This window comes from Corvus hawaiiensis, chromosome 8 (assembly GCF_020740725.1).
Source record: "Corvus hawaiiensis isolate bCorHaw1 chromosome 8, bCorHaw1.pri.cur, whole genome shotgun sequence".
Lineage (NCBI taxonomy): Eukaryota > Metazoa > Chordata > Aves > Passeriformes > Corvidae > Corvus > Corvus hawaiiensis.
Genome location: NC_063220.1, coordinates 27620484 through 27642903, shown reverse-complemented (window position 1 = coordinate 27642903; position 22420 = coordinate 27620484).

Genomic DNA, 22420 nt, shown 5'->3' with positions numbered 1-22420 from the left:
ACATCAAACTTCTCATCAACCTACACCCCCAAAACCTTCTCCTCAGGGCTTCTCTAAATCCCTTCTCCAACCAGCCTGTATTTGTGTGTGGGATTGCCCTGACCCAGGTGCAGGACCTTGTCTTGGACTTGTTGAACTTTGTGGCCAATGAAGACTGAGGAAAAAAAGTCCTTGGGGACCTCAGACTTCGTATTCTGGCTAACCAGGTATCCCATTTCCTTCCAGAGAGTGTCTGCATTTTCCCTAGTCATCCTTTTATATTACTTTTTATAATTTTTTAATAATTTTTAAAATATTTTGTTTGTTTTTAAAGAGGCAGCTGAAAAACAAAGTCATCCTAAGAACACCTGTGAAATACTTTTTTTCAGCTAACTCTAGCCTTGCTGAAATAGTCACCACAATACCACAGGCAGAATGCTTTACCTTTTCAGATGCTGGAGCAGCAGGGATGAAATGTCCTCTAACTCATGGCTGAAAATGATAGAAAAATCAATGCAAACCTAGTGAAGAGAAGGCAATCCCATTACAAGAAAGTAATTTTCAGGCTCTCCTGTGGTAGTAGCTCCCAGAAAGAAAGACACAGCATGTGCTGGGCAATGCTCTGCCAGCTGAAAAATGTTATGTCAAATATTCCCATTAGAAATTTATTTTAAATTAAATGTGATTTATGTACAGAAGCTGGAAAGACCTGGTGTCATGTTCAAGCACTTCCCTGGACTTTCACAGCAAGCAGATTAAGGCCAGACCTGTACCGTGAAAAAAACTGTGAGAAATGAGAGACAAAAAGGCAAAAGCCAAACATTTCAGCAGTGCCTATTGATTTTCTCTGCCTCGAAATTTGTTGGTCCCTGCTGGGGTACCTCAGCAGTGCCAGCCAATGGCAGTGCCATCCCGCCAGCCTTTACCCCACAGCCTCTCTGACCTGCTGCTTCTGCACCTCTGGCCCTGCATGACCAGGTCGTGACAGACAGAGCCAGCAGCACCACAAAGAACAAACCCCAAACTCTTGTACTGGGAAAGCTGATCCACAGCTCACGTCTTTGCAGGATGTTATACTCCACAGTTTTCTTCCTTGTGCTTTTGGCACCTCTGAAGGACATTTCAGCCTCTCACAGCAGTGAAGCTCGCCTTGGATGCTGCTTTCATAACACTTCAAAGTGGTCTGACTTCCCTCATGGACTGTGACTCAATGGGTCTCCTTGCTGATGCACTGGGGAACATCAGGAGAGCCCTCTCCAAAATCTTTCTGATTTTGCAAATCCTCCAAAGGTAACAAATAGGAGCTTTCATCTGACTCCGCAAATGGATTAGTAAGCAGCAGCTCCCAAATATTTTAAATTCAAGTGACATTAAACTCAGGTTAAACTCAGTGCTGCAGAAAAGAAATCAATAATGTTTTTCCATGTTGATTTTTCTTTCCTCTCATTTCATTCCTCTCCTACAGCTGCTGCAGGCATTCTGACTGCAGTATCCCAGATACTATACTGCAGTTGGCAGCATAACCTTACTCATGACATGCTCAGAAACAGATGTTTTTCTTCACATCTACCCTTCCTCTCCTACCTTTGGAGCAGAATAGTGAGATACTCTGCAGCTCTGGTTCAGAGCATGGTTATTAAACAGCCAGGGAAAATGATGCTGGCACAGCAAACTGAGTATCGCTGAATTACTATGAAACGTGGTGATGAGAAAATAGATCTGCTCTGAAGGAGAAAAATGGCCTGTTTTCAGTCAAGAGCTCTCTCCTGTTAAACAGCCCAGCCCATCAGCAAAGTGCTAGCTAGTGTACACAGCAATTTGTAGGCCACACAGAGGGCAGCAGTTTGTGCCTAGAAGCTGTCACACACCTCCCTGGGTGGATGTATCTACCTAAGGACTGTTCACACGATGAAGAATTTATGAGCTGTGATTATCTGGGATTTGTTGTTTGTTCTTTTTTTTTCTCCCCTGCTACTCTTTAGAGCAATATAGCAAAATAATACAGTTTTCCCTGCAGTTTCCTCTGTGCAGGATGTTGATTAAAGCTCTGTAGCTCAGAGAGAGAAAGTCTTACCAGACCCTTCCTGTGTGCTCATTCTTGAGAGGCAGAGCACTGCTTTCCAAAGACACTGGCTAATTGCTTTGCTTGGAAGTTTGTTTTGCATGCCAGAGAAAACCCCTGCATCAGAGAAGGGAAAGGCTGACTTGCACAAGCCCCTGCATATGTAGCCTGAACACACCAAAATTTTGGAAAATCCCATGTCTCCAAATCAATCACCTGCAGTAGCACCTTTTATTAATTTTATGATGTTCTGTGACAAAGGAGATTTCATTTCTTTAGGTGAAGGTTCTCCCTAATGGAAGTGGTATTAGCAGAAGCTCCATGATCCTCCTTGACAGAAGCAAGCAGAAAATGGTGGGCACCTGCTTCCTCACCATAATCACCTAGCAAGGAAAGCCCATGAGTGGAACAACATGGTCCTTCCTCTTCCTCACATGCTGGCTGTGCCATTACAGCCAGAGAAAGCTGCTCAGTGGTGACACAGCATATAGAATGCGGCTTTCAAATTCTCACCCATTCATGATGCATGGCCACAGACAATGATGATTGTGTCCTGCAGCTCAGGACGGTCCCTGGAGACTGTCTGTAGCCTCTCAGGTCTCTAGGACTATCCAAGATAGTAAGAAGGGAAGATATAAACTTGAGTTTAAATAAGTGAATAAACTGGAAGATTTTATCCCCACTGTCAGTCGTGCAACACCAATACATAACACAGAAGGATGTAGCTGTAGGATGCAGACATCAGGATGTTGTCTGTTTCTCTCTCACCTGTTGTGGTCTCTATCACTGTATTTTTCAAGGTCCCTCCTAGCACATGCACCTTCCCCCATGAAAGATGAAACCAGCTCTAATAACAATAGGTGACTTTATAAATGCCACATGGATGTTTGCATTAGCCCCCAAACTATCCTCCTTTCTGCATTTAAACCATAGGCTGAATAAACAAAGCCTGCCTGTATCCTAGACAACAGCTTCAATGGACTGCAGCTGCAGGCAGGAAAAGGCAGGCAGGGATGAAGCATAACTCAGACCTGCACCTAACTTAAAATGGATTTCGGCCAGCTCTCCTCAGCCTAAGCCTTATCCAGTGTCTAATCAATCTGGGAGCATTTCTTTATTGGTTCATAGATGGGTCTTTTATGCAATCTGCCAAGAACACCAGGCTATGTATCTCAGTTTAAGAGATTATAAATAAATAGAAGTGCCTCTTTCTGCTCTTTTAGACAGGAAAAAAAAGTACAGAAGAAAAGAGCTAGTACTGCTATGTGGCAAGTTAGATGCAAAAAGAAGTGCCTCCAAAACTAATACCAAACAAAGCCCTAAAACTCATTCTTAACATAATCATTCAAAAGACATTATCCTTTTTTCTTATCCTCACACCAACCACCAGATCACATGGTTTATTTTGCAATTTTCTTTTTGTTTTCCTAGCATCTATATACACTGCTGCTATGTTCTTCAGATGTTCTGATCTTTCTGTATGAAAATTAAAATGTGTGTTTCTATAAGAAGAGATTTGTGCATCCAGAGCCTTCTTGACTCAAAAATTAAAGTTTAAGGCATGAAATAGAATTAAGGTAACAGCAATTGCTGCCCTAAAATGGTCATTCTTATAAATGAACTTGAAGACATGAAAACAGAATCCCTTCTTAAATACAAACTTCAATTTAAGATGTCCTCAAGGGGAAAAAAAACCAGGGATACAGAACTAAAAAGACCACACTATTATTCATTTGGAAGGAAAAACTGAGAAAAAAATCCCAGCTACTCCACAGACTGGAATGTTTGAGCTGGTGTGGTAAAGGCTCCAAGTGCTACTACAGCCACTTTGCAGACAGACAGTGGAACAGTCAATGGACAGACAGAACTCTTCATAAAGGCAAATGGTCAGAAACAAAAGGCAGGTTTTCATCCCTTCCTATAACCATTAGGAGAAACACACTCTGCGCTTGTCCTCTTCTTTGATTATTTTAGAAGATGATAGGCTATAACATCAGCTTTTTTCCAGATGTCAAGTTCATCATATTTGTCATATTTAGTATTCAGTTATGTGTTTTTAATTTTTTTTTTCAGTAATGGGCACTGAATGGGTTGTGTTCTGCTGTTTAATAGCATCCTGATTAAGGAGCCAACTATCCTCTTGCCTTCATTTCTCTCATTCCTTAATCTAGATTTAGTGTGTGGGGAGTCTAAGTAAGTGCTACCACTCCCTTGATAATCAGCAATTTGTTATCACATTAGAGGTGGCCAAAGTATTCAAGCTAAGAGCTGCCACTATCATAGATGTAAGCAGAAGGCATATTATTGAATTACAAGGAAGAGGCAATGGACAGCTATAAAGGAAAGTAAACAATATGACCTTTCTCTTCAAAATCAATTATTATTATTTTGAGGAGTGAGGGAGACAGACCACTTGCAGATGCCAAAACAGAGGCGGGGGAGTAATGGATTTACTAAAACACATTTAGACATGAGGAAGAACTACACAGAAAAATGAAGGATGTCAGATGACCTAACAGGGGGAAAAAAATATCCAACACCCAAATTTCCCTCTCCCTCCCTGCCAAAAAACCCCCAAACTCCAGCAACAATAAAACCCAACCAAAAAAACCTGCCAAACACAAACAACCCCCCAACAGCTACCAGAACAATAACCTGGACTCATGGATTAGCTGCAGAGAAGGTGCAGAGGTAGGACTGGATCTGGCCTAATGTGCTGCTATGCTGAAGCCATCTGGGGACCTGACCCAGCACCAAATTAGAAAAGGCACTTCTATGGTTCTGGTTTAGAGGCTTTAAATTGCACCAGACTCTGTGGTGTGCTAAACAGCCATTCCAGCTCAGGTGGCAGTAAATGCACACCATGTCTGAAACACTTCTAATGTGGCAGGGCACCTCTGCCAGTGGCAGAGTGAAGATCAGAGTTGCTCTGCTAGTCCATGAGGTCTTTCCTGTGGGAAGGAAGGATTCACAATGATTCATTCTGAGTGTTATTTGCTCTTCTTTTTATGTGCAGGACAACATTAAAGGGCACTAAGTTTACAAACACAACTGTTGTCGGCTCAAATCTCTGCTGGGGATGCAATACAATGTTGTGTTCCTCTGGGTTCTGCCACGGAACTCAGCCTGTCATCACAAAGGCAGCCCTCAGAGAACCCTTCTGTGACAAGGCACTAAATGCTGTAATGAAGTGGGAGACAGGGAAATACTTGACCCTGGTGCTCAGATGAGCTAAACACTGTATTTTTTCCCTTAATGTCAGAATCAACATTCACATTTCCCCATCCCATGTTTGTCTATCTGCAGGTGCCAGAATCATATTAATCTTTGTTCAAATTCTCTTGTCATTTTAAATTGAACAATGATCTTAAATCATCAGGTGCCTGGATGAACTGTGCACTGATTCAGGCATCCATTGTAAATGGTAGTTTTGTGACAATAGTTCCTCTCCTGTCTTTCTTTTTGACTTTTCACCTGACAAGATCCACTTAGCTAAGGGTTTAGGGAAATAAGGCAATGTTTTCATAGAAGCACATGCACCTGTCATTTAAAAATCCTGCCATGTGGACAGAATTGGACTTCAAAACAGGCACTAAAAGTCAATTTACACCATATGCTGCTCCAGGCAAACTTGAATCATCAGCCTTGAAGGGAGATGTGAAAGATGAAGCCCTTGCAGTGCTGGCTGAGACCCAGGTGCCCTTCTTCCCCCCATGGTTCTCCTCACCATGGGGTCACTACCCCAGGTCAGTACTGATCCTGTTGGCCTGTGTACCTCACAGCCTTGCTCATACTCTAAGCTAAGAGATGCTACCTCTATGCAGAGCAAGGTAGTAGCTGTTGCAGCCATGCCAACTTCTTTCCCTGCTGGGAAAGCTTTGCATATTAAATTCAGGCATAAGCACAGAGCTTGGTGGCAGCTCTTGTCAGCCTTTTCCAGTGTGAAGCTGGCAACCTCCCAGTGCCACTGCTTTGCTGGTGTCTCCCAGATCACAGGGGTGCCATGTGTGGTCAGGGACAGGGCACTGAGCAGCAAATTGCACAGCTCACACGGCTGTGCCACACACACTCCCCAGCTGCAATCCTGCACCAGCTGACTCTCTGCAAGGCAGCAATAATTCCCTGGAGCTGTGGAGTTATACCAATGTATTTAGGAGAAGTGTACTCCAAAAGTCCACCCTTTCACTTCTCTGTTCAAGAATGTAAAGCACCGAGGTGTAATTGTTTGTGATGGCACTTCCAGATGATTTAACACTGGATACAGTAAAACACACCAAGCTTTTCTGTAGAGGACAAACTGGCTTCGTCTTAAACACAGCATCACTTTTCTCTCCAATTTCTAGGAACACATGAGAAACAAAAGGGAAAAAAAATCCTTAGCCATTGTCTGTTTATAATGTGGAACAAAGGCAAAACAAAGCACGTTATCCAGGAATGTGAATGAAATGCTCCAGAGAAAGACAAAACCAACTGCCTGTTGTATCGTCCTTCCCTGCAGACTGACTCAGTGCCTACTGTCCTCTGTGGACAATCAGTCAGGCAGCTCCACTCCCAGCTCTGCGAGGATCAGCTGCTCTCTACAGAGTCTGACATCTCCCACGATGAATGAGAGAGGCTTCAGCAGAAATCACTCGGGGGCATGGATGCTCAGGATGTAATGAATCTGACAGCAAGCAGCTGCACAGGCTGGATCCATATATTTTGATAGCATGTAAAACACAGGGTGAATTGCCTGGGATGTCTCATGAGGAATTTTACCAGCCAAAGTTTCATTAAGCACGAGAAAGAAAAGTAATAGGAAAAATTTAAGAAACTCAACCACAAACAACCCAAACCAAACAAAACAACCCAAACCAGAACAACAAAACCACTCAAAAAAACCCCCAAACCCATGCCACCCAGAAATAAACCTAGAATAAAATCCACTCTCCACAGATTTTTTTAAAATACCTCCAAAATTTTGTCCAGGCACTTCAATTTTCCTCCTCCTTCCTCCTGAAACACGTTTATCATGAGATGAATTTTTTATAACCAGGACTCACAGTAATTATGAAATTATGTTTTCCCAAGTGATATGAATCTTCCAGGCTAGAACCTGGAAGAGGTGGACGCTAACATCTTAAAACCTACTAAGCCAGGCAGTTAGAAATCAATCTGGTACATGTTACCTATACAGCATAAATGAAGGTCTAATCCAAAGCCACTGAAATCTTTCCACGATTTTTACAGATTTGGGAACAAACTTCTGATTAACCTAAGTCCCCAATCCTGCAAATATACTTTGGCAGAGGTCTGTCTCCACAGCTCCAATGTCAATCCTGCTGCTGGGTAGTGTTTTAGAAGTCTGACTAGGAGTTTATGACTGAGACAAATCTTTATTGTAACCAAGGAATTAGTAAAGACTTTGTGTGGAAGTGAAAGGAATCTGTGCCCCAGGCCCTCTTTGCCTGTCTATGGAAGAGCAGACTGCACTGCTCTTGAGTTGCTTGCGACAAGTTCAAAATGGAATTCCTTTCATTAAGCATTCGGTGCCCTTACAATTGGCAGCAAAATTGGAAGTTTCCTTTAATTTACACCTGTCCTGTGATTAATGTCTCTGTACACAATCCACACTGCACACCATCTCTACACAAGCCACATAACTTTGATTGGCAATGAATGTGTGAGCATTCCAGAACAGAAGAACCTCAAATACTTCCCTTTCATCTTCCTCACACTCACTACTATTGAACTGGATTAGACTTGAGAAAGACAGTTTTGTTCAGTTCAAAGCATCCTGTCTTGAGAGGTCTGTACACTCAGTCTTGGTATGCAGTCCCTAAAAATTGACTTATTCTTACATTTTACTCTCCTTTTCTGTATATGCCTATCTCTGTAAGATGATGGAACAGTACCTGTGGTATTCATTTCATACTCATCCTCAGCACTCATGTTCAGAAATGCAGTGCTGAGGATGGAAGACCATTCCTCTTTGCTTTTTTGACCCCATAAGGAAGCTTCTCTAGAGGACTCCAATATGACATGCCAGATAGACTTATTTCAGACCCTTGCCATAAACTGTCAGTGGTAAGACCTGAAAAGCCCAGACTTGATGACCTGAAAGGCCCAGAACTGAGCTATTGTGAGTCAGGGGTCTTCACCTGTTATTTTTTGTGGATCCATAGATAACTAATACCATAAATAGGCAACACTGAGTTGCCCAAAAGGTTAATGTCAGTCATTATCTTTCAGGTCTCCTTTACAGAAGATTTCCAGGTAATTGATAAAAGCCATGAGATTGTTACAAATCTGCTTGAAACTCCCTTCCCTCCAAAAATTCTCCCTAAATTTGTCAATCTTTGCCATCCATATATGATGATACTCTTCTCTTCTGATCTAAAGTACTGGCACCAATTGTAACAAGATAATTCTTTTTTGCAGCTTTTTTGTGAAAGCAGCACTTTTTGTCTTTGTTAGCCAGGCTGACAGAATTGCCTCTAGACTGGTTTTAATTTGCTTGATTACATAACTTGTCTGCATTTTATAGCATGGCTTTAGGAGAACACAGAGCCTGGGGAAAAACCCAGAGTGGACTGCAGCTGTGAAAACTCTCTCATTGACCACTGGTGTGTCTTATCCCTCCACTGCATCTCCCTGGCAGTCCCTCATCCTTCTGGCTCCTTTAGTCCTTCGAACGTGAGCCTAGCAGCAGCATTGCCAATTAGTGGAGATTAGCAGACCTTTTACCTCACAGGTTTCAGTGGAAAAAAAAAAAAAAAAAAAAATTTAAAAAAAAAAAAAAAAAAAAAAAAAAGTAAATATACCAGGGGTTAGCAGCCAGCCTGCACTTTCTTTTTCACATCTTATTTTCATGTCTTATTTTGCACCATAAATAACTACCTACACTTTTATTCTGCTGCTCAGCAACAACTTACTACATTCATTGCGGTCTTGCAGTGAGCTGTGTCAGTGCCTTTGTCCCATTCTCCAAGTGAGATGTCCAAAAACCCATTTTGAAAGCCTATATCACCCTTCTCTCTTGTCTTGACAGCCATCTCATTGCCCCCCACACCCCCTCGTGCATTGTGCATACACATATCTGCCTTCTTTCACAGCTCTTCAGATGAGTCCTTGACAAATTAATCAGTGCCTTGTCCTCTCTGCACAAGTGGCTGTCAACAAAGCAGATGGTGCTGTCCCTTACAACACCTTGTCTCTTACATCTCTCTCTGAGTCTGTGTCCTGCAGTTTTGTGACAGGGGCTGCATGGCTTTATATGTATTTAATAGTACTGAAGAGAACAAACAATGCCATAGCACGTTGCTTATCTGGTCACAAAGACAGTTGCAAGAAGTAGATGAATGAACAGAAATGCATCAAAACTCAATCCTGCAAAAGTCTGAGAATGATTAACAGTCTGTTGACACAGGAAAATATCCCCTGGGAAACAGGATTTGTGAACACAGAATTCGCGAGCGCCCACGGTCCCTGCTCAGGCAGTTTTGACTTGTAGAGTGAGGGAACTGTCACCCTTCCCTGAAATGGCCTATAGTTTTCTAACTGAACCTTGGAAATCTGGAGATCACAAAGCTTAAGCATCTAAAAGGCCTTACGGCTACTATGGATTTCCCAGTTCAGCAGGAATTCCAGCCCTTGCTTTTCCCCCACATTCCCCAAACAGAATGAAAACAGACTAATGAAAACAAAACCATGAATTATCCCAACAGCTAAACTTTCCCTTCCCTGATATTGTTTGTTCCAATACACTCCAAACTCCAGTCTCCAGGACTAACTTTTTAAAATGGAATTTATTAATGAGAGATTTCATTTGGAAGAGTCATTCCAATTAATACCAGCAAATATCAGCAGTTCACCTCACCCTTCCTCCCTGTTTTGATCTGCTGTTGCGTAACAGACACTTGGAGTTCAGTGAAAACTGCAGGAAAAAGAAAATAGGAATCCCTTTGATGCAGAATACCTCATCCAAACCCACACACCAAGTCCTCACAGATTCACAGTTGAAAAAAAATCCCTCCATTGAGACCACTTACCCTGTATTAGCCAACACCAGCTTATTCCAGGCATCAGAGCCATCAAAGAACTGTGTAGGAAAAACTCATCCCTAATGCTCAGCTCTGGCTGATGAATCAATATCTGTGATAAGATCAGTGTCATCCATGAATGAGATTTCTACTGTGGCAAGCATTAACAAGAAGCTGAGAAATGGTGCTGTGAACTCAGTATGTCACTGAAACACCCACACCACATTGCTGAGTGGGTGGGTGAGGAAGAGCAAGCTTCACCATCTCTTTTCTGTGAATCTGAATGCACAAGCGGCTATTCCATGAATAAAGCAACCATCCATTTAATATGGAGATTTTGCTACAGCCTTGCTGCCTATATAAAAAAGGCTTCAGCCCTCTTTCCTTGCTCAGGGGGTCTGGCTACAGCATTTCTGAGCTTCCTGATCCTGAACAGGGTGAACTGGGACCCAGCCTGCTGATCTAATGACCATGGTCTTTAGGATTATTGCCAGACACAAAGGCTTTTCAGCAATGTAAGCAAAACTAAGCTCTGGAGTGACAAAACAGGGATAGAGAGCCAGAAACAGCCCCAGACAGTCTGAGAGGCTGCTCTTGTGACCAGAGAAAAATGAGGTGCAATGGAAAGCCCTTCTACTGTTAATATATACCAGTGGCTGCTGTCCCACACCTCAGCTCCTCCCTTAATAGCTGGAAAAACCTTACTTTATGGGGCTCCAGGTCATGGTCTTTTATGGTCTTTTTCTCCTAACTAATAAGATGCTGCCCTAGATGGCAGTTGGTTTTGGCTATGCACAGGGCCAATCACCCTGGTGCTGCTTTTACTCTGGAAGCAGCCTTCTGTTTGGGACTTTGAGAAAAGAATGAAAAAAGAAAGCTCAGGACAGGCTGCAAAACTTTTCAGTCATATTTGAAGTCTTAGCTCCTTTTCATCTCCTGCTCAGCTAAAGCTCTGAAGTAGACACAACACAAGACACCTGAATCCATGGGGAATGATCCCAATCTACAAGAAAGGCAAGAAGGAGGTCCCCAAAACTACAGGCCTGTTTGTCTCACTTCAGTGCTTGGTAAAGTTATGGAGAAGATGATTCTGGGAGGTTTTGAGGGAAACAGTGGAAGACAACACAGCCATCAGTCACAGCCAGCACAGCTTCATGAGAGGAAAGTCGTGCTTATCAAACCTGATTTCCTTTTATGACAGGGTAAGCCATCTAGTTGATCAAGAGAAGCCAGTTGATGTCCTCTTCTTGGATTTCAGTAAAGCTTTCAATGCTGTCTCTTACAGGATCCTTCTGGACAGAATCTCCAGAGCTGGATAAACACATTATGGGGTGACAATGGGGTGACATCAGACAGGAGGCCTGTCATTAGTGGGCAGAAAGGGGCCTGGTCAGTGGAAAGTTGAAAATGATTCAGCAGTGCCCTGGCAGCCTGGAGGGCCAGCCGTGTCCTGGGGGGGCATCAGGGTGGATATTAGAAAAACTGTCTTCATGTAGAGGGTGGCTGGTCACTAGAGCAGGCTCCCCAGGGCAGTGGTCACAGGACCAAGCCTGACACAGTTCAAGTGTTGGGACAACACTCTCAGAGACATGGTGTGACTCTCGGGCATGGTGCTGTGCAGGGCCAGGAGTTGGACCCCTTCCAACTCAGCATATTCTGTGATTATGTAATAATTCTTGAGCTCAATGAGACAGATTTACCAGAGTAGCTATTGCTAATCAGGGAGGGGAGTGGAGGGTATTTCCCAGGATAGCAGTGCTTTTCCCACAAATAGGAACCCAATCCTTGCCATACATATACCCCCTCCTGCCCTTTATGTTGTCTCTGAGAGTCTTGGTACTGACTTATACAAGCAGCTTTCACTTCACTCTTTCAGCAGTTCTTGCAGTTCAGGAGGTTTGAAATCAGCCACAGTGTTAGACAGGAACAAATGCAAATGCCTAGGGCCAGACCTGTTTAGATTTCAGCAAAAATATAAATCACCTCTGATTCTGTTTTCATTTGCTGCCTTAAGCTAGTCATTAAAACATTGAAAACAATCTGGGTGTAATCATTTTCTTCTAATCCAGCTCCTTTCCCCCATAATCAGCACTCCAGGAGAACATATGGGCTTCCTCTGTCACTTGGCCTCTGATTTAGACCACAGTAAATCTCCTGAAGTCAACAGAATTCCCCAGGAACCACACTTGCCTTTGTTGCATGTGAGCAACCGCTGAAATTAAATGAGCACCTGTGTCGCAAAGGGGTCGCCTTGTAGGACTGTTCCTTGAGGTGGGGAGGATGTGTCAGTGATGAGGAGGTGCAAACAGTTCCACCCCACAGCCCCAATGAGCTGATGGCTGGCAGAGATGACAATCCACTTCCCTCAGTAGGCGCTTAAACTCTCAAGTGGCCACCAAGTGCTTCAGAAAACTGAACACATCTAGTTTGGGAGAAGGAACTTCAGGAGGCTCTTTCAATTTTCAAGTGTGTGTCTGTTTGGATAGGGAAGGTTAAACATTTTTCATGGTATGTTAAGCAAGGAAGAAATTATCAGGAGACCAACAAAGACAGAAAGCTTTGCAGAAATTCACTGTAGGGTTAAAATGCAGGTTAGTCAGAGCTGTCCCCAAGAAGAGCTTTCTCAGCTAGTGTTCATTAGTAGTGTTAATTCAGGTTTCAGCTGCACAGTCAATCAGTTCAAATAGTCTCTGGCTGGGATTTCTGCTAAGATCCTCATTCAGAGTCAATTCCTACTCTGCTTTCCTATTACAATAGGTTTATTTATACTCATCCCCTACTGTCAGCAGACCCCAGCCAGATAAAAGAAGCTAACAGGGTACAACCTTTCCTCCCATCTGCATTCCCCATGCTACAATCACTGAAGTTGCATTTAGAGTTTTCTCCTGTCAAACTTTCTAGAGAAAAAAACCCAAAGCCCACTGTCTTCTCCACTTGTAAAATGTGTACAGAGATAGTATGAATATTACACTGCCAGTCCTCAGCATTTCCAAATCAATCAGCTCCACTCAGAACCACAACATTCTCTGAAGCTGATACCTACAACTTTCTATTACTGATCCTCACATTTTTAAACCTTCCAGGATAAAAGGAAGAACAGCATCCTGGAACTCCTTATGTCTAATTAGGTGAAAGGAAGTTAATGAAATCTGAAATTTGCTCCGACTGCGACAACAGAAAAGCAGTTCCTAGGAAAACACAGAGCAAATCTAGAGATTCTTTGTGATAAAACTGGAAAAAGGTAAGCCAGAAAAGGTAGAGTTTAGTTTTCTTCATGAAAATCTGGACCTGGGATGTTTCCCCTTATTCCCACTGATTGGTTGGATGAATATATACCTTGCTTATCCCATGGCTGTTAGAACTGTGCAAGTGCCTGAGGGAAACAGAACTACTGTTCCTTGTTGCAGGAGTTACCAGAACTTAGATCCAGTTTTGCATGTGTAAGAAATGCCACACACTCCACTGGTCTCCAGCAGCAGGATAGCAACAGGGATGAGAAACAGCTCTTAGCATCCTATGACCAACAGCAGGATGAGCTCAGGGAATCTCTCACTGACCCTTGGACTGTGCTGAGGGCTTGTCATGGGAAATGGACACATCCGAACAGATCCCATCCCTCAGGAGAAAACAGGGCTGAAAAGACAGCCATCAGCCATCTTCCCAATTAGGTTCTTCCAAATGCACGACCTTGCTGTCCAGACCCAGCAAGAGGCTGTTCTTTATGGTAACCCTTCAAATTGCGTGGGAACCTGGGAGTCCTACACAGCTCTTCACAGCTCCCCACCCCATCAAATCAGATCAGGTTTGGGGCACTTTCAGATGGGTCAGAAAGTTGAGAAACTATAATCACAAGCTTACAGGCAGTAAAACCACACATGTTATTCATGGCTGAATTTCAGGACTAGGCATCCTGTATCTGCTGATGGCTACTGAAGGTGTAAGGGGCAGACAGGCAGCAAAATGGCATGGGTGGGATGCCTTAGCCAAAACCCAATGGAGCAGAGGGCATGGTCTAGCCAAGGACCACTGGGCACAGTTTTTCACTTAGCAAAGTGCTGAGTGGTGCCTTTGCTATCTGTCTGGGGCAGAGAGGACACCAAATTGCACCATCTGAACCATGTGGTATCAGAGGCAACAAGCAGAACAGGTTAAAGATGTATAATCTCCTGAGCAGGACTTTAGGAGGTGTAAATTCACAGAGATCCTTTGAACTCAATCAATGCTTATTGAGATAAGCAGTAGAGCCAAGCTCCTCTCTCTAGAAGAAGGCCCTGATTACCACTTTTCCCTCAAGGGAAACCAGTTTTACAAATGTTTACATACCTGAGTTATTGTGACAGAGATTTTGTAATCTGTGAACAAAAGCTGATTTACTCAATCGCCGTGCCCCTATTGACCTTATTGAAATATCCTCCTGGTGAAAATCAATTTTTCATTTTTAAACCAGAATATTTAACTATCATCCACATTGATTTAAACCTATTTCAAGTTGCAGTGATGTTACACTCAGAAAAAATGAGAGGCAGAAGTTATCCCTTCTGCAGTAAGCATTCTCACACTGTGCAAGCATTTCTGACTGGGCAGCTTTCCCACTGAAGGGCTTTTCCTCAGGAAGGCAAACCAAATATTTGCTGGATAGCATATGTATTATCCTAGGGGATATTTAGCTTCAAAATGATGCTTTTCCATCTCTCTTGGGTAATAATTACAGTTATGGTAAGATATTATTGTAATTCCCCCTCTTTTTTTTCTTTTTATTTTTCCTTTCGGCATTATGTGTAGGGCTTAGGGATGCAGGTGGATGAAAGATTTCTGGGCAGTTGCAAGCCTCCAGCAGTGAGCTGGTGGAACTGCCTCCCACAGCTCTGCTACTCCTGTGAGCCAAAGCAAGCCAGTGCCCTTCACCCCTGGAGCTCACCTGCCTCAGAGCAGTGAACCAGGCAGCAGCAGAGAGGTGCCTCTGCCCTGTCAGCCCCTGCCTGCACAAGCTGTAGTCACTGGATATGGTCTGAGTACACCCTCAAGCTCTCTGCAGGCAGGAGGACGCAGAGACCCCTTTCCAGTGCATTTAGTTCAAAAAGAGTTGTCTTTAACACCTAGATGAGTTTTTTATTATAAGCTATTTGTTATGCTTTTTAATGATGCACCAAATGCTCCAGCATCCATACTTTCTACCACATTAAGCAGGAAGTCACTGTGCTGAAACATAGTAAAGTAGTGACAAAGAAATACATAGATTTCCACTTCAGGGAAAAAAAATTAAAAATCTGTACTGGCATGTATTTTCCTTCTCTTCTTTCATGTAATGATTTTACACTTACTGACTGCATGTGTTCACATCAGATAGGAAAAAAAAATCCCCACCCAAATCTAAAAGGGAAGATTCCTTTGTCCCTTATTAACGGGATGAATGTGTAAAATCCACGTGGACAAAGTCAGCCCACTGCATTCCCACATATCTGCAACTTTATTGGCTTGTCAGCTAAAAACCAGGCAAAAGCTCTCAACCAAGGAGTCTGCTGATGAGTGCCTTGGAGATACTACAAGGGAAAATGAGACCTCTCGTCTTTATGCATTTCTAGCTAAATATGCAATATCTTATCTATCACAGGTACCAGAGGAGGGGCGACTGGCTCCCCAGGATAAAAACTTCTTTAATATTAGTGAGCATCCAGGAAAGGAATTGTTTTCTCAGTGTGAGAAATGAGACAACTCTTAAAAAGATTAGTTTATTGAAAACAGAAAAATTGAAAAATTACAGAAATCAGAAAAATATAAAAATTTGGGATCCTATGGCTCAGTAGATGGTATGCCCCAGGAGCGCAGGGATATGAGGTCTTCTGGCTGAGACAGCACTAGACCTCAGGTAGAGAAAAAGAACTTGCAGTGCTGGGCTGACTTTAAAAAAATTACTAAAAGCCCCTTAAAAGGGGTAAGTCTTTGAATGCCCCAGCACCGATTTCTCCCACAGCTAGTCTGGAGAGAGCAAGAGGGGAAAAGAGAAGAAAAGAGGGCCCGCCTCTCAGCTTCTTCCTTTTTATGGTTTTTGCTCCGCCCCCAGTCCGCCCACAGCCCACCCACAGCCCGCCCCTTCGGTCCAAAGCGATTGGTGCTTTCCCTTTGATGGATCATCTCTGTCCACCAATGGCTCATCGTTGTCGGGGGGGGGGTGGGGGGGTGGTATCGGTCGAGATAAGGGAATACAATACCTTCATTAAAATTCCGGTATTCAGGTTGCCATGGAACTTGCCTGCAGAGTAATGGCCGTGGCTAAAAATAGCTGCTGGCTATTAAGACTGGGTGGGGTTTTGGCCTTGGAATCAAAATGCAAGTGAAACACCTACAAAAAGTATTAAAATACATCCAACACACCTCAAAACACTTGTAAAAGTATACTGTAAACACAGGAAAGGTAACTCTTATGGTGTACCAGTGGTTTGAAGCTTGAAAAGGGGCAAGTTTGTGATTTTTAACTGGGAAAATTTTAACTGGGAAGGGTGCAACTCTATTAATAAACTACTTTAAACAAATGGAAGCACTGATAATGGAACTGGATTTTTGTACCTGGGCTGATGGGTTAATTGTAACATTCAATTTAAAAATAATTAACTCAAAATTAATTAATTAAAGCACTTAATATGCAAAGACCAAGCACAAATAGGGATTTCGTATGACATCAGTAAATTCTACAGCTGTGTGTTGATACAGAAAGGCTGGCTGCTTGTCTAAATACAGGGATATTAAAAGCAGGGATCACAGTGTAAGATGTGTATGAGAATAAGCAGAACACATCAGAGGGAGGAGTGTATCTATCATCACATAAAAATACTGGAAAATAAAAGCAATAAAAGTTGGCAAAGCTGCTGCTTTGGTTTTACCACTTTGGAGCCATCATCTGCCAAAAGTCAGTTGAAGGAAAATGGTAGTAATTGCTGACCTCAAGATTCTCTGAATTTGCTCACTCCGGACTTTGCAAAAGATCATTCCCACCAAGTTCATGGAACAGTAGTATTGGGTATTCCCAGCTCTGAACAAACCAACGGCTGATTGACATAACCCTTAAGAATGAATGAGGCAATCAGGAGAGCTGCTCTTTGCCAGAAAATAGCATCTTTTGTTCACCCTCCAAAACCTAGCAACAGAACTGGCAATTCATGAGCATCCCCTCTTTTGCCAGTTCTCTGCCTTACTACATCAGCAACTCCCTCACCTCCCACAATGAAAGTAGAAAATTAATTTTTAACACACACTTATTAAATCACCATTAAAAACTACTGCTGAACTACTATTTTAGGCATCTTTTCCATAGTCCTCTTTTAAAAGAAAAAAAAAAAAGTCAAATTTTAACAGCTAACCAAAATAATACAGAAGAATCTAAGGATCTTTTGCCCATTTCAGTCGGAGGAAATTAACTAACATATTCATTAACCTCTCTGTTCTCTAATTTTTGTGTAGTTGGAAGACCCAGCCACAAAATAAAAGGATAAATAGCAGCTGGTGTTAACAGACTTTGTAGCCACTGTGGGCAAAGAAGTACTAGTAGTCCCCCAAGGAAACTGCTGTTATCACTCAGCCACGTATTTAGAGTGAGGTGTTCCAGAATTTGTCCAAAACCATTTGAATTGCCAGATAATTTTTTCAAGCAAAACTGTGTTTTCTCTTAACTCCTCTGAGACCTTTATGTGTCTGTATTTAAGAATCCATTAGCAGGACAAACAAAATAGGAAAATAAGTATTTTGACAGTAAGAAAGAACAGTGAAAGACATGTTCTCCATACAGTCAACAGAAAATCTCAAAGTGAACAGAAGCCTTACTCTGCAACCCACTGATGTCCCTCCCTCCCTTGCAGGTCCTCACATTTCTCTGCATGGAGCTTTCCCCAGATTTCCCAGCTGCACCAGAACAGTGGCTCTCACGAGACCCAGCACAGGCCAGCTCTGATTTTTTACAATACAACCAAATCCTCATTAATAAAGCCAGTAAAAAGAAAGACACTGAGCACTCTTCAAGTATCCAGTTCTTCGAGGCAGTTCTGTTTTAGGAGATTAATATGCAATCTGCTAAATTTTTTTTTTTTTTTTTAGAATCAATATTTACTTAAGAACAATAGCTCTTCCAAGGCCTTTAAGTTTATAATACCAGTTTGATGCTAATCTCTCTTAATGAAAACAAATTACTTCCCACAAAAGATCGGTCTTTTGGGCATGATTCTGATTTTGTTTGCACTGCTTTACTCCAGCAGCTGCAGCTAATGGGGTCTCTACTGATTTACACCCATGGTCAGAATCAGCTGCTTTCCATTCCCGGCAAACACAGCACATGTGGTGTTGCTGGAGCCCAAGTGATTTGGAATACAGCTGAGAGTACTCTCAGAATCTTTCAGTGTTTTTGGACTTTTAGATCATGCTGCTTCTGCTCACATAAGACAGAAAATGAAAGCACAGCGTACTTGTGTAGCATAACTAAGCAACAAGGCACAGCAGGGAGACCCAGTTATCTGGTGCTAATCATACCCCAGGGATGTGAAGCTTATGAATTAAGGGCCATTTTAACATTTATCATATTTCTCTTCATTTAAAGGTAAAAATAAATTATTTCTATAAGCTGCTTTGATCCCTGGAAAATGTCTCCTGATGTTAAATCCACTCCATCTGGCTCTCAGAGATTACTGTATCACACACCTGCCACTCAAAACACTCAGTCCAGAGCACTGGGTGGTCCACATCACCAACCCATTTAGTCCAGAGTCACCTCCTCCCAGACCTGGCCTCTGTATGTCACTTCTGCAAGTCCATGAGTCCTGGGCTCACCCCAGGGGGCAGTCAGAGAGCTCCCGGTGCTGGGTGCAGGACTGATGGAAGGCTGCCTTCATGCCCACAAGGACTCCAACTTTAAATGTCTCCAAGTACATGAAATTAATTAAAATGACAATATGTAATTTATGACAGTCTGCTAAAAGCTGCCTTTCAGCTCTGTTGGAGATGGGAGCAGTCCAGAATTCCTGTAACAGGATACATACTGGCATGTCTCTCCCTCACCAAAGTTGAGCAAACAAAAATGTGCACAAGAGAGTACAAATGTAACCTGGGCTCTTTTGGGCTCAGCTCAATTAGGGCCATCCTATCTTCTTATCACAAATGCCAGGATCACAGGAACTCGGGGAGATGATGGCCTCACTCAGTTCAATGGCAGCATCAACAAAGTAGCATCACACACACAATGGCTGCAGGTGACAGCATCAAGCCTGAAACAATTAGTGCCACTGTGCAGAACTTGTACTTAGCCATTCTGTAGGTGCACATATCTTTTGAAAACTATTTTAGTTTTTAGTTTATCCTGCCTCAAGGCAGGGGCTAAGTGTGCTAGTTAACACCTATGTTCACCTACTAGACTGTTTTATGTATTTTGGTTTGTTCAGTCTGTTCTAGTCAGAGCAGTAAGGTGGCATGAAAAAGCACAGAGACAACGCCAGCGCTGTGTGTAAGATCAGTGATCAAGGTTCTTGAGTGGCTGGACACAAGCTGCAGCAGATGGCAGCTCTGTGGAATGGAAGTTTAATCTTTGAGCTCAGATATTAGAGACAGGACTCCCTACTGTTGGGCACAGGCCTACACATGCAGCCAAAAGGCTTTGTTGCACAAGCAGTGCCAGAAGGCAATTATCACAATTAGGTCATCTTTTTGACCAACTTTAAATGGACTAATAGCAGGGGTTATTATCACTTGGATCTTGTTCCAGCAATGATCTAGATCCTCCTGCACAGTAAGGATTCAGCACAAGCTGTGCAAGCACAGAGATAATTTTTGTCTAATTTTTCATAGTACTGAACTAAGGGAGAGGAACAGGGGACTGCAGCTGAGGAACAAAGGCACAATCCCAGTCCCAGGAGTGACCAAGGCTCACAAACCAACAGCAGAGCTATCTGCAATGGCTCTTTGTTTTCATGACTGTATAAGTAATGGTAATACCAGCAGTTCATGGCTGCTGCTTCATCTCCTTGCACAATTTCTTATGGCATGTGGAATAAGGCAAGGGAATACAGCAGTGCATAATTATCCTTCTCAATTCAAACTCTGCCCTCCTAGGCAAGAGCTGAATCTCAGTGTTGGGAGGTTGGCTTTTTCATTAGCAGTGGATACCCTGGAAGTGAAGACACCCAGAAGAAGAAAACTGGGCTCATTTGAATCAAGAGGGAAAATGAGCTGCTGCACATAGAACATGCTAAAAAAAAGGACTAAAAGAACGCATTTGCACATTACTTAACACCAGGAGGAAATAAGATTTCCATTTGGAGAATGACACAGGAAAAAAGTTAAACACGTTTCCCAGGGGAACTAAGAGAATGGATCCTGTTGCACCTGCAGTGCCCCGTGCAGTAGTAACCACTAGAGATTTGTCAACGCCATCTGTGCCCTCATCCTTGTGTCACCGCTTCCAGCTCTCTCTCCAGCACACCACAGCTCCTGCTCATCACCACGGGGCACTCCAAAAAGGGTTAATGCTTTCTGGAGCCTCAGGACACAAAGTTCAGCTTGCTCCTCTCCAGGAAGTTCCTCCACCACTGCTGCACACAGGGCTCTTAGCGGGCCCCTCCTTTAGGCTGATAGTGCAATGGAACTTGCTAATTCATTGACTGTCATTAAATCAGGCTGAATGGAGGATCAGCCAGTAAATCAAGAGGAAGATCTTGTTAGTGCCTAGGTATGGTCTTTGGTTTTTTAGATGATGCAATTCCACTTCATGGAGACACAAATTGCATAGTGTGAATCATTAATATCCAATTTGGGGAAGCTACTGGAATGTAACTGCTGAGTAGGCAAATGAAATATAAAGCTATCAGCAGTATACTAATTTTGTAGTGCTCCACACAGAATGAGGAGCAGCAGTTTATAGATACAAAACTCCCTTGCCTAGAGGGCCAGCCTTCCTTTTGCCTAGATTAATTCCTAAGAAAAGCCTAATACTATTTGGCACTTTTCAGATTAAAGTAATTTGCTTATTTGGAAGACTGAAGACAGTTTCCTAGTAGTGTCAAGTGAAAAGACACCCTGAGGAACTGAGGTACCAAGTAAGTACCACACTGTTCCACACATCACTTTACAGTTTTCTTGAGAGCACCATCACTTGAATGCCACTGTTCACTATCTCAGATACCACTCATGTTTTGCAAGGTAAAGAAAAGACATAACAGTATACACAGAAAAATATCCTTCTCTTTATGAATCCTCTTCTCTTTATTGCTCCTGGATATTAGTAGTCTTGTGCCAGTGTAGCAAAGATTATTTTTTGACTGAGATTGATGTAATATGAACAGGTATTCCTGCATAGTCAGAGAACAACCAGAAATGCTGAGAGAAGGCTTGCTTTGATTACTTTTCATGCATCTGTACAAGCGATAGGTCAGGCAATGTCTTACTGAACATGAAAATTAAAGACTCTCCAAGGAAATATGAACTGAAATGCAATTGGGCTTTTTACTTTTAATATCCTAGTGTTTTCCATCTGTTATTTGATGTCCTGAATTATTATTTAAAGCCTGTTTGACAAACAGAGCTGAATCGAAGAAAAATTGGAAGATAAAATGAACACAAATTCTCACAGAAGTCTCATCTGTACGTCTTCATCTACATTGATACTATGCAGTGCTTCACAAAGCTGAGGTTGTCATAAAAAAAGCATCAACCTTAGAAGAAACTTTTACTTAAAAAAATTTCCTGATGTTTCAGGAGGAATCATTATCCTGTTTTATTTCTCATCAAAAAACATTGCAGAAGGCAGCTGTTCCCTTCTAAATTTTTGCCATGCTGTACTTCAAGGATATTTCAGGAGCACTTTTTGTGGGTTTAAAAGTATCTTCTAAATACAGACAATTTTCTCACAGTCTCTCCAGACTAGATGCATGGCTTTAAGATCCCTTGGTTCACCTGAAGAAGTGGTTCCCCTCAATATCTCACACAAATGAGCCTGATATTTTTGTGCTAAGGTCTCTTTGGCACACATGTATTTCTTCCACTACCTTTTGAGTAAATAGTTTTCTTATGCAAAAGGTGCCTGGAAAGTCTGACACAATATTGCACAAGGTTTGGAGCCAGCCTCCTCCTCTCCGAGCGCAGCACCACTCAGTTGAGAATCTACTTTCTTCTAGCTTCTTGTTTCAGGAAAATGTAACTCAAGTTAATTTGAAATTAATACTTGGGTACTTCATACTTCACTGCAAAGTATCAGGCTCCCCAAGAGAGCTGCCACATGATGATTTTCACTTGAGATGGGTACATTCTAGCAGAGCTTGGCAGCCATCCCAAAGACTGCTTTTCATGCAGTGTTGCCATTAGCCATCACACAACAAAAGGATAAAGG